Raw genomic sequence first — 12309 nt, 5'->3', positions numbered from 1 at the left:
CCTTAGCCTTAAGGTCCGAAACCTCGCCCCTTTCGCTCCTAATTCCCGGTTTTCGACTACTTTCGCTTCTTAAGCCTGTTTTTGACGAGGATTTTTCACCAAATTGATATTTTTATCATTTTAAACCCCCAAAACTCATATTTTATTCATTTCTCAAGGATTTATTAATTATAAATCATTATTTACATTAAAGAAAATATCTAAGGATATTTTACATTACAAATGGGTCAAGTGTGCCCACTTGCACCTATGTGTCACTTTCTCATTGGTCCAACCTTATCGTCATCACACACACCAATGTAAACATCCCTTCACCTTAGCCACTTTCTCCATCAATCCTTCATATAAAGAAGTACGTGGGGATTTCCTTGAGCATTTTTCATCACCATCAAACACATATACACGTCTTAACCATCAAGAGAACTTCTTTTCTCTCAACTTCCAGCCACACTTTTGATGTGTTCTTGAGCTATTACTTCACTTTTTGGTAAGTATTCCATCTAAACTCAAGTGTTACTCCCTAACACTTTTGGATCATCTACACACATTTAACACCAAAAATCGTTCTTAGGATCATCCAACACTTCACGTGTTCATCAAGTGTTCTTGACTTGATACTCCTCGTCTCCGACCTTCGACTCTTCAAGAAATCACTCAAGGTGAGTTCATACCCCTACATTTTCCAGTTTTCTTTAGTTTTCAGGGGGGGGGGGGAGAATACAAGTTAAAACATCAAAACATATTTAAAACTTAACTTGACAGCTTACAACAGAAAAGTTGTGACCTGTTCACGAACTGTTTTACCCAACTTAAACTTAATATCTTTCAAAACTGTTTAATATGAAAATAGTTCATGTTCATACCTTTAAAATGACTATTGCACATCTCCATACGATTTTTCTACAATTTGTGGTGATTTTTACAAAACTGTCTAACATTTCAGAAACGAATTCAGACCAGTCTGTGAATATGAACCTTTTCACACAGGTTAGAGACTTCTAAAACTCATAATAAAAATTATGAATAAACTAGACACATTTTATAAACTCTCAGAGTTTACGGATTTAGTTTTCGACTTCGTATGATTTTTCTATGATGTATTCAAAACAGTGTAGAAAGGTTAAAAACTAGCTACATAGCTTACCATATTAACAACACTTTGTAGTATGTTGAGCAAAGTGCATAACACTAAGTTCCTAAATGTTGAATGTATCTCTTGTTAGTTTATCATCATAAACAGAAATTAGTCATTCATGATAAGGTTTTTCCATTCATTTCGAAACACATATAATAAACTACAATAAGTATAGTTTATGAATTTTTCGATAAAAGCATACTACATGGAAAAGGTTTTACTCTCAAAACAAATGGGGTTTTCATATACTACATGATAAACTATAATAGTAATAGTTTATGGATTTCATATCACTAATTTATTTCATAAAAGGTGATTTCACTTCCATCAAAATAGAGGTTTTATACTCAACTATATGTAGATTAGTTAATGTAAGTTGTGAGACAATTCTCTATCGTACTCTTAGAGTACGGGTTCAAATCCTGTAAGTTGTAACCAGAGTCTCTTGTAGGGAGAGCGTGATAATTATGTATAGATCTATATTGGGATTGACACCCACACCTCGCTGCTAGCTACAGCCGGACCGGCAGGTCTGCGGGTGACAAGAGTCATAAGATCCTGACGTCTGAAAAACGTTGTTGCAGGTTATTTATCGTCATAGTATGGTTATAACGACTCACATAGGGAGTTAAAAATCTTTCCAGTTTACAGGGAAAATTCTATTTTGAAAAGGGGTTTTATCTATTTAAAGACTATTATAAACATTATAAGAACAAAATCCACACACATTCTCTGTCTTGGGATTTAAGGCTACATAACTTTTTATAAGACAATATTGGATTTTCTTTGGAAACGCATTACGATTATAAACATTATAAGTACAACACACACACACACACATTCTCTGTCTTTAGATTTAAGGCTACATAACTTTTTATAAGGAAAATAAGGGATTTTTCTTGAAGTATACATTATAAAGTACCAGGTTTACACTAAATGGCTTTCATGATATCAAAATTACGTTTCATCTAGAATTGTTAGACTTCAGCTATAATTTGTTAAGTGTATATGTTAGAGTTATATAAGAATTTAGTCGAAATCGACTTGGAATTGATGGGACCGCCTTACTTCCTGTTCCTTGTTTGGTTGTGGACCTAGGGCAGATCCATTATATTCGACGGTTTATTTAACTTAAATCTTATATAACTTATATACACTGGGTGATTATAGAAGGAATCTACGGGTCTCTCTAGGGTACATTATTGCATAACATAGGAGAGTTCATTTCGCGTTTAATAAAGAAAATATTGAATTTTCTGGAATCATACTCTATCGCTTTTTACAAGGAAAACGGCTTCTTTCTCAAATAAAACTCTTATGAACTCACCAACTTAATTGTTGACACTTTTTCAAAACTACTTGTATTCTCAGGAATTCAGTGAAACATGAATCAACAGCTTTTGAGGATGGGACGTTAAATCGTCAAACATTTCATTTTGTCATCATAGTGTAATTGATTTGAAACATGTAAACACATACTATGGTGTAACTTTTTCAATTATATCCATGATGGTTGTATTTACTTTGAGCACTATTATACTCGTTGTTGTGATACTATACATGAAGTCCTCCACCCCCGGACGTTTCCGCCATCCTTGGTTTGGGGGTGTGACAGATTGGTATCAGAGCATTGTTTATAGTGAACTAAGTATATCGAACCACATAAGATATACAAACTATAAATGCATTGGGACTTAAGTCTCTGATTTAAACAGTTTCAAATAACTATACTTTTAGAAATAAATAGTTTCTTGTTAAAAGTATAAGTACATACATGCATACCGGTTTAGTGCCACGTCTAAGGAAAACACAAAAGTTAAAAATAGAGGAGTTGTGCAATGTGAATATGCCCTGGGATATACAATCAAGTCTAGGAGGAATATAGCATGATCAACTATATTCGTCCGAGAAGTGACTAGTATGTGCCGGGGGATAGCCATAGTGGACAACAAGTCTATCAACTTACCAACACCCATACCACAAAACCGTTAAGAACCAAACATAACATTTAAAATACTATAGGAGTATTTTTTGGTACTATAACTTATGTGAAAACTAAACAGATTCTTGCTAGTAGATCTACAATCACTAAGTGGATACGCTGAAGTTATATATAACTTGGATATCATAGACTTAGAATCTGTGATCATTGATTTACTTCCTGTCCCTTGTTTGATTGAGGTTTTGGAATATGATCACTTATTCGAAGGTCTATTATATCTTTCGTTATATGTAACTGGTATGCACCATGTCATTATAGAAGTAACTAAGGAGGATCAAACCCCCATAAGTATTTCTAGGTATATGATTATTATATGCCTTTTATCTCACCCCTATTCTCGCACGGACATCATGGCAAGATTTTACTTACCAGGAGACCCCTACTTTCTGAACCTGGAGAGTTAGTGGATGATTAGGATAAGATTCGGAAGTGGAGCCAGGGGTCGACAACTCTCCTTACATAGCCAGGAATCTCGTAAACCGTTTCGACTACGTCGAACTTGTGCCCCGTTGGGCAACATTGATCGAGGGGTACAGTCGCCATCAGCAACAGCAATCGCCATCTGGAGACCAACGAGGTTGCGATGACCTCAACCATGGGGGACCGGTTAACAGAGCCCTCCCGGTGATGACCCGACAGATCGCGAACATCGAGTTAGGAAACTGCGCGCTGCTACAGACGCTACCACCTCACAAACTCGAGACTTAGAAAGAGACTACTATTTCAGAGACCAACTCATTAAGGACCTTATCGCCGCACAGGCGAAGGCAAAGGAATATTAGGATAGACACTCGACACTCGAAGAGAGAGTGGTCGCAGCCGAGCATAGGTTGGCAGAACTACAAGACGCATCGGTTTCATTTCAAGCACAACTGGGGACGTATTGTCGTGAGCAGAGTTCATTTTACTCACAAGACCTTGTAGATTAGGTCTATGAGTATGCGTTGGTGCTACTCCCCTCCATGTGTAGGCCCGAACCCGCGAGTTAGTGATTACACTAGTCGAGAGATTTATTTGCGGTCCAAACTTTTCCTTGTAATGATGTGGTGTAGACCTGCATCAGGCTCAAAACCTTTCTCTAAAAACTAAATATACTAGAATCATACAAATGAAATGGGCATGCGTATTATTTCATTGGGAGCAATACTACTAAGAAATTCATAAGCTTATTATATATAAACTCTCGTTATGAATTGTTTTCAGAACACCATAAAAAAATTTTGGAACACAATACACTCAAAACTAATTGAGATAACTCCCGACGTATAAACCCTTATTCAAGACTCATTATCATCTCGCCTTTTTAAACCTCATGGTTGAAAGGTGCCTTTTCGTAGGCCTATAGGGTGCGGTCATACCAGCCCTAATGCACCGGATCCCATCAGAACTCCTCAGCTAAGCGTGTTTGGACAAACATAATCCTAAGATGGGTAAAACTTAACGCCCGTACGAAACCTACTTCTACCCACGACGATAACTCCGCCTCAGGAACGTTAGCAGAAACATCGAGAATAGTTCAGTAAAGTGTGAAATTTATATATGTGTATATAAATGATAAGGATATAACTAGAGATAATCATCCCCACTCACAAAATCGTTTCTCCCCATACAACATAGTTATGTCTTCACAAGGAGGTAATCAGCCAACAAGCATGGCAGCAATCCTGCAGATAGACTCTGCTACTTTTCAAGCTGCGGTCACGGCAGCCGTGACAGCCACCATGGCGCAACTCAATGCTAACAACGCCAACAGAGGTAAAGGCGGTGTCAGCAATACTAACCGTAGTAACAGTCAAGAACACCAACAGGTGTCTACCAACGAAGACGCCTCAGACCACAAACCTAAGAACAAGAAACGAGAATTTTGGGACAAAAAGAAGCGCATCCTATCCCAAAAACGCGCTAAAAGACAACAATCCGTGGCTGCCCCTGTAATTATAACAGCAGTTCCGACTCATGCCTCGACACTAGCCATAACGTCTGTCACTCAAGCACCGGTCAGACAATATATGGGCACACTTCCAAAGTGTATCAAGTGTAGCTACCATCACAATGGGGTTTGCCGAGTGCCGCAATGTAAAAACCGCAACAAGAACGGACATACTGCCCGCTTCTGCAGGAACCAGACCCATCACATCGCTTCAATCACCTGTACCAGTGTAAGTCCAGTATGCCACCTATGCGGTGAAATGGGACATATCAAGAGAGACTGTACAACTGAGAGGAATGACGGGGGAGCAGGAGGAGTGTGGCAAACAAACTAGCAGGAGCAACAAGGAACCTTATTAGGACTTTTGTAATGTTTCCAACAGCAAAAACGTTTAAGTAACATATGTTTGTAATGAATTTGGTATGTTTACTAAAATTACCGTATTTCAAAAAGTAGTTAAAATACTCTCTCGTTCAATCAAATCAAAGACACTTATATATGATCTTAGGATCATTACTAGTGAGCTGGGATAACTTGGTATATACATCAGCGTTAATTATAATCAAAATACTACAGACTTAAAGCGAATAATTCTGTTCTGACTCATGTTCCATGTCTAGTAGTGGGGTTAGGGTAGAGCCACTCACTCGACGGTTTCATCAATACTAATTTGCATACGACTTGCATATACCGATCGATCATAGAGTGATCGGTCGGGGATCATGATATAAGGAATCATTACTAGTTATCAGAACACACTTACTACCAGTACTAGCTGCTGTGGTATGAATCATTTGCAGTAACAATAACATCGATCAAAACGGAACACACTAACAAGAATCACATGATACTCTATCTCCCTAACGAACAATTCGTACGAAAACAACTTAACACATGTATTACTAAAAAGATCTGTTATCGTCATTCGATGTCGATTAGTATAGTCCTCACTTTCCCGATTAAACGGCTACGAAAAGACCCTTCACCTACCCCACTGAATATCAAAAACCTTGGTCTCTTATAAGCGCAAATCCGACACGGACCTCCGGGTCATCTCTCGCTGCGAAACCCCAAAACACTCACCAGAGGAGTATTATACCTTCCGAAACCTTTCCACAAGTAGTTCTAGAAGACCCTTCGGGAATGTCACGCATGCAGCAGATAAGGTTCAAGCATAGAAGCTTGGGACGAATACGGTACGAGTCCTACCATGAACTTCGGGACAAGGCTATCCAGGAGTGAAAATGAACGTTCTACCATCCGAATAAGTCTAGTCGCGTAAACCGAACCCATATGCTCCCTACCAATCTAATCAAACGAGAAACACTAAAACAGACCCTATGCAACACTCCGAGGAGAAGTTATTACTTATGACTTAGTACAAATTTGAGAAAGGCTGATAGCATCTCGAAACCGACAAGAGAGCTACACAGATAAGCGACACAAACCCTCGGAATTGCAGGTTGATGACCGAGTTCTGCTAAAGGCCTCACCGTTGAAAAGAATGATATGTTTAGGTAAACATGGGAAACTGAATCCAAGGTACATCGGGTCATTCAAAATCCTCGCTAGGATTGGCCCGGTAGCATACAAGCTCCGACTGCCACAAGAACCTAATAAGGCGCATCCAACCTTCCACGCGTCAAATTTAAAGAAATTTATGTCTGACAAGACTCTTGTGGTACCTCCCGACGAGATCAAAATCAACGAGAGTCTCCACTTCGTGAAAGAACCGGTAGAAATCTGGGATCGAGAGATCAATAGAACGAAATCAAAGTCGCATCCCCGTTGTGAAGGTCCGTTGGAACGTAAAACGAGAACCCGAGTTCACCTGGGAACGCGAAGACCAAATTAAACAAAAGTACCCACATTTATTCCCCAACCCTTGAAGTCCCACTCAAAATGCAAATTTCGGGACGAAATTCCTTCTAACGGGGGGATAATGTGACAATCGTCAAATTCTAGTCAAAGTCAAAGTCAAAAGTCAAAGTCAAAGTCAACAAGTCAAACCGGTCAAACTTAACTAGCACTTGTATGTTAAAACTTATTCTATGTATAAAAATGTGCATTTGTATGTCAAGAATTCAAGTATCTCGGAGAATCTATGTGTTTATCAGTGTAAAACCCTAAAAAGGGAGTTAAACGCATCAAAACACGACTATGGACCCTTTTGGGGACTTAAAACAATCATAAACGAAGCATAACGGGATTCATGAACCTTGCATTGCAAGATTATACGATAATAATGGCTAAAATCAAATCTCTCCAAGTATGTGAAATCTCTCCCAAATCTCTCCAAGTATGTGAGTCCCAAATCTCTCCAAGTATGTGAAATCTCTCCAAGTATGTGAAATCTCTCCCAAATCTCTCCAAGTATGTGAAATCTCTCCCAAATCTCTCCAAGTATGTGAAATCTCTCAAAGTATATGAAATCTCTCCAAGTATGTGAAATCTCTCCCAAATCTCTCCAAGTATGTGAAATCTCTCCCAAATCTCTCTCAACTTTTTATAGTCATCCGAGTCATCCCGACCCTTAACTTGACCAAAAACCGCTTGAATCGGGAAGTTATATCGAAAAACAGCTAAATAGAGCCGAAACCCTCTTAGGAACCGAACCTCTTAGATCCGAACCCTTCTATTAGGACCGAAACCTCTCAGGACCGAACCTTCTGAGGACCGAACCTTGCATGAACCGAAATCAGCCGAACCCTCGGTCCATTTCGGTCCCTCCTTCCCTTCGGTTCTTCTTCTTCTTCTTCTAACCTTCGGTCCTTCCTGCTTCGGCTCCAACAGCCTTCGGTTCGGATCACCAGAATGCTTTCGGTTATTTCTACTTTCGGCTCCTAAGCACCTAAGACCGAACCTCACCTTCGGTCCTTAGCCTTAAGGTCCAAAACCTCGCCCCTCTCGCTCCTAATTCCCGGTTTCGACTACTTTCGCTTCTTAAGCCCGTTTTTTACGGGGATTTTTCATCAAATTCATATTTTTATCATTTTAAACCCCCAAAACTCATATTTTATTCATTTCTCAAAGATTTATTAATTATAAATCATTATTTACATTAAAGAAAATATCTAAGGATATTTTACATTACAAATGGGTCAAGTGTGCCCACTTGCACCTATGTGTCACTTTCTCATTGGTCCAACCTTATCCCCATCACACACACCAATGTAAACATCCCTTCACCTTAGCCACTTGCTCCATCAATCCTTCATATAAAGAAGTACGTGCGGATTTCCTTGAGCATTTTTCATCACCATCAAACACATATACACTTCTTAACCATCAAAAGAGCTTCTTTTCTCTCAACTTCCAGCCACACTTTTGATGTGTTCTTGAGCTATTACTTCACTTTTTGGTAAGTATTCCATCTAAACTCAAGTGTTACTCCATATTTTCCTAACACTCTTGGATCATCTACACACATTTAACACCAAAAATCGTTCTTAGGATCATCCAACACTTCACGTGTTCATCAAGTGTTCTTGACTTGATACTCCTCGTCTCCGACCTTCCACTCTTCAAGAAATCACTCAAGGTGAGTTCATACCCCTATATTTTTCAGTTTTCTTTAGTTTTCAGGGGGGGGGGGAATACAAGTTAAAACACCAAAACATATTTAAAACTTAACTTGACAGCTTACAACAGAAAAGTTGTGACTTGTTCACGAACTGTTTTACCCAACTTAAACTTAATATCTTTCAAAACTGTTTAATATTCAAATATTTCAGGTTCATACCTTTAAAATGACTACTTGCACATCTCCATACGATTTTTCTACAATTTGTGGTGATTTTTACAAAACTGCCTAACATTTCAGAAACGAATTCGGACCAGTCTGTGAATATGAACCTTTTCACACAGGTTAGAGACTTCTAAAACTCATAATAAAAATTATGAATAAACTAGACACATTTTATAAACTCTCAGAGTTTAGGTATTTAGTTTTCGACTTCGTATGATTTTTCTATGATGTATTCAAAACAGTGCAGAAAGGTTAAAAACTAGCTACATAGCTTACCATATTAACAACACTTTGTAGTATGTTGAGCAAAGTGCATAACACTAAGTTCCTAAATGTTGAATGTATCTCTTGTTAGTTTATCATCATAAACAGAAATTAGTCATTCATGATAAGGTTTTTCCATTCATTTCGAAACACATATAATAAACTACAATAAGTATAGTTTATGAATTTTTCGATAAAAGCATACTACATGGAAAAGGTTTTACTCTCAAAACAAATGGGGTTTTCATATACTACATGATAAACTATAATAGTAATAGTTTATGGATTTCATATCATTAATTTATTTCATAAAAGGTGATTTCACTTCCATCAAAATAGAGGTTTTATACTCAAACTATATGTAAACTAGTTAACGTAAGTTGTGAGACAATTCTCTATCGTACTCTTAGAGTACGGGTTCAAATCCTGTAAGTTGTAACCAGAGTTTCTTGTAGGGAGAGCGTGATAATTGTGTATAGATCTATATTGGGATTGACATCCCACACCTCGCTGCTAGCTACAGCCGGACCGGCAGGTCTGCGGGTGACAAGAGTCATAAGATCCTGACATCTGAAAAACGTTGTTGTAGGTTATTTCTCGTCATAGTATGGTTATAACGACTCACATAGGGAGTTAAAAATCTTTCCAGTTTACAGGGAAAATTCTATTTTGAAAATGGATTTTATCTATTTAAAGACTATTATAAACATTATAAGAACAAAACCCACACACATTCTCGGTCTTGGGATTTAAGGCTACATAACTTTTTATAAGAAAATATTGGATTTTCTTTGGAAACGCATTACGATTTTAAACATTATAAGTACAACACACACACACTGTCACACCCCTAAACCAAGGATGGCGGAAACGTCCGGGGGTGGAGGACTTCATGTATAGTATCATAACAACAATTGTAATAGTAATTCAAGCAAACCCAACCAACATATATATAATTGAAAAAGTTACATCATTGTATGAATTACATGTTTACGAATCAATTACATTATGTTGACAAAATATGAAATAGTAGACGCCTTAGCGTCCCATCCTCAAATGCACTTGGTTACCTGTTTAATGATTTCCTGAGAATACAAGTTGTTTGAAAAAGTGTCAACACAAGGGTTGGTGAGTTCATAAGCTTTTGTTTGGTATTATTAAAAGCCTTTCGTTTGTAAAAGTAGTATTTGTGTTAGAAAATCCAATATTTTCCTTAATGTGTAAATATAGTCTTAAAACCCAAAGACCGAAATGTACGAGTAATTTGTCATATTTATAGTAAAACAATGCAAGTTTAAATCGACATAAACTCGTTAAATTTTAATGAAGTTCCCGTAAATTCCAATGTTTATTAATACTTTATGTGAGTTTATTATAACCATACTATGACCAAGGTTGCCTAAAACGACGTTCTTCAGGCGTCGGAAATGTTATGACATTTGTCACCCCAGACCTATCGGTCTAACTGTTGCATGCAGTTTAGGTGTGGGTTTGTCAAACCCAATATAGATCTATACACAACTATCACGCTCTCCCTCAAGGAGACTCTGGTTACAATACAAGACTTAATGGTAATTTGAAGTAAATGTCTCACAAAGTCATTAACGGAATTACGTGTTATGAAAACTTGGTACCGTATGGCCGTACCTTGCTTAATCAAAATATCCTTTGTATAAATGTACCCTTTTTAAATGTATGTGTTATGTAATGTCTCACAGAAGTCATTAACGGAATTACGTGTTATGAAAACTTGGTACCGTATGGCCGTACCTTGCTTAATGAAAATATCCTTTGTATAAATGTACCCTTTTTAAATGTATGTGTTATGTAATGTTTCATAAAGTCATTAACGGAATTACGTGTTATGAAAACTTGGTACCGTATGGCCGTACCTTGCTTAATGAAAATATCCTTTGTATAAATGTACCCTTTTTAAATGTATGTGTTATGTAATGTATCATAAACTATACCTATTATAGTTTATCAACCAAGGGTAGTACGTAGTAATGTATGCAAACTATATTCAAAATAGTTTATTAAATGTTTGAATGTATCGGTTGTACTTTGATTATAATCACTTGTTATTCTTTATATTTTATATGTCCAAATCCATTTGTAAACTGATGTGTGTCTAAATATTAAGATAAAATGTCATATATTGCAATAACATATAATCACATAAAGATATACACCTTGCTCAACATGTTACAAGGTGAAATGAAATTGACAGCAACTTTTTATTGTATACAGTTTCTGTTACTGTTCTTAGAAAATTTATAGAAAAATCATCAAAGCTCCAAATCCAAATCCGCAAATTCTGAGAGTTTGGAATATGAGTCTAGTTTGTTCGTAAATTTTATCATGATTTTTAGTGATCTCTAACAGAGGTGAAAATGTTCATAATCACAGACTGGTCCGGGTTTGCCTCTGAAATGATAGGCAGTTTTGTAAAAATCACCATAAATTGTAGAAAAATCATATGGAGATGTGCAAGTATTCATTTTAAAGCTACGAGTTTGAACTACTTGCACCTGGAACAGTTTTGAAAACTATAATATTTAAGTTGACCAAAACAGTCCGTGATCGAAGTCCATCTTTTCTGATGTAATCTGTTAGAAAAAGTTTAATTGTGTTCTTGATGATTTTACTTGTATTCCCCCCTTAAAACTTAAGAAAAACATGTGAATGTAGGGGTATGAACTCACCCTATGTGGTTTCAGTAGATGAAAGTAAGAGAGAGGAAGTGTTCAACCCAAGAACACTAAGAAGATGTCTTGATGATTCGAGAATCTAACACCGAATAAGATGGAATTTGTGTAAGATATCAATGATTTGAGTAGAATGGAGTGTAATAATTATATGAATGATGAAGATACTTACTAATTGAAGAAAGAAATCCCTGGAGAAAGCCTTGAAGTTCTTGAAGTTGAGAGAAAAGATGAGAGAATTTTGGAGAGTGTTCTTTGGTTGCTAAGTGTAGAATGAAAGAAGTTAATGAGAATGAGGAGAGATGACCAATTCTCTAGCTCTTAGAACGTGGGAAGAGCTGGAGATTGGGTGTAAAGGTCCACTAAGGTGACAAGGGGTAGTGGGAAAGAGTGGCTAATCATAGAGTGAGGTGGTGGTGGTTTGCTTTTGCCATAAATTAAGGAAAAGCAAATATTCCCTCAATAATTAGTTCAACCACTAATTCTTTTAATATATTTTTATAAAAACCCTGGAGATTTATA

The sequence above is a fragment of the Lactuca virosa genome, chromosome 6 (assembly GCF_052849685.1).
Source record: "Lactuca virosa cultivar CGN04683 chromosome 6, Lactuca_virosa_CGN04683_v6, whole genome shotgun sequence".
NCBI lineage: Eukaryota > Viridiplantae > Streptophyta > Magnoliopsida > Asterales > Asteraceae > Lactuca > Lactuca virosa.
Note: the sequence above shows the minus strand (reverse complement) of the source record.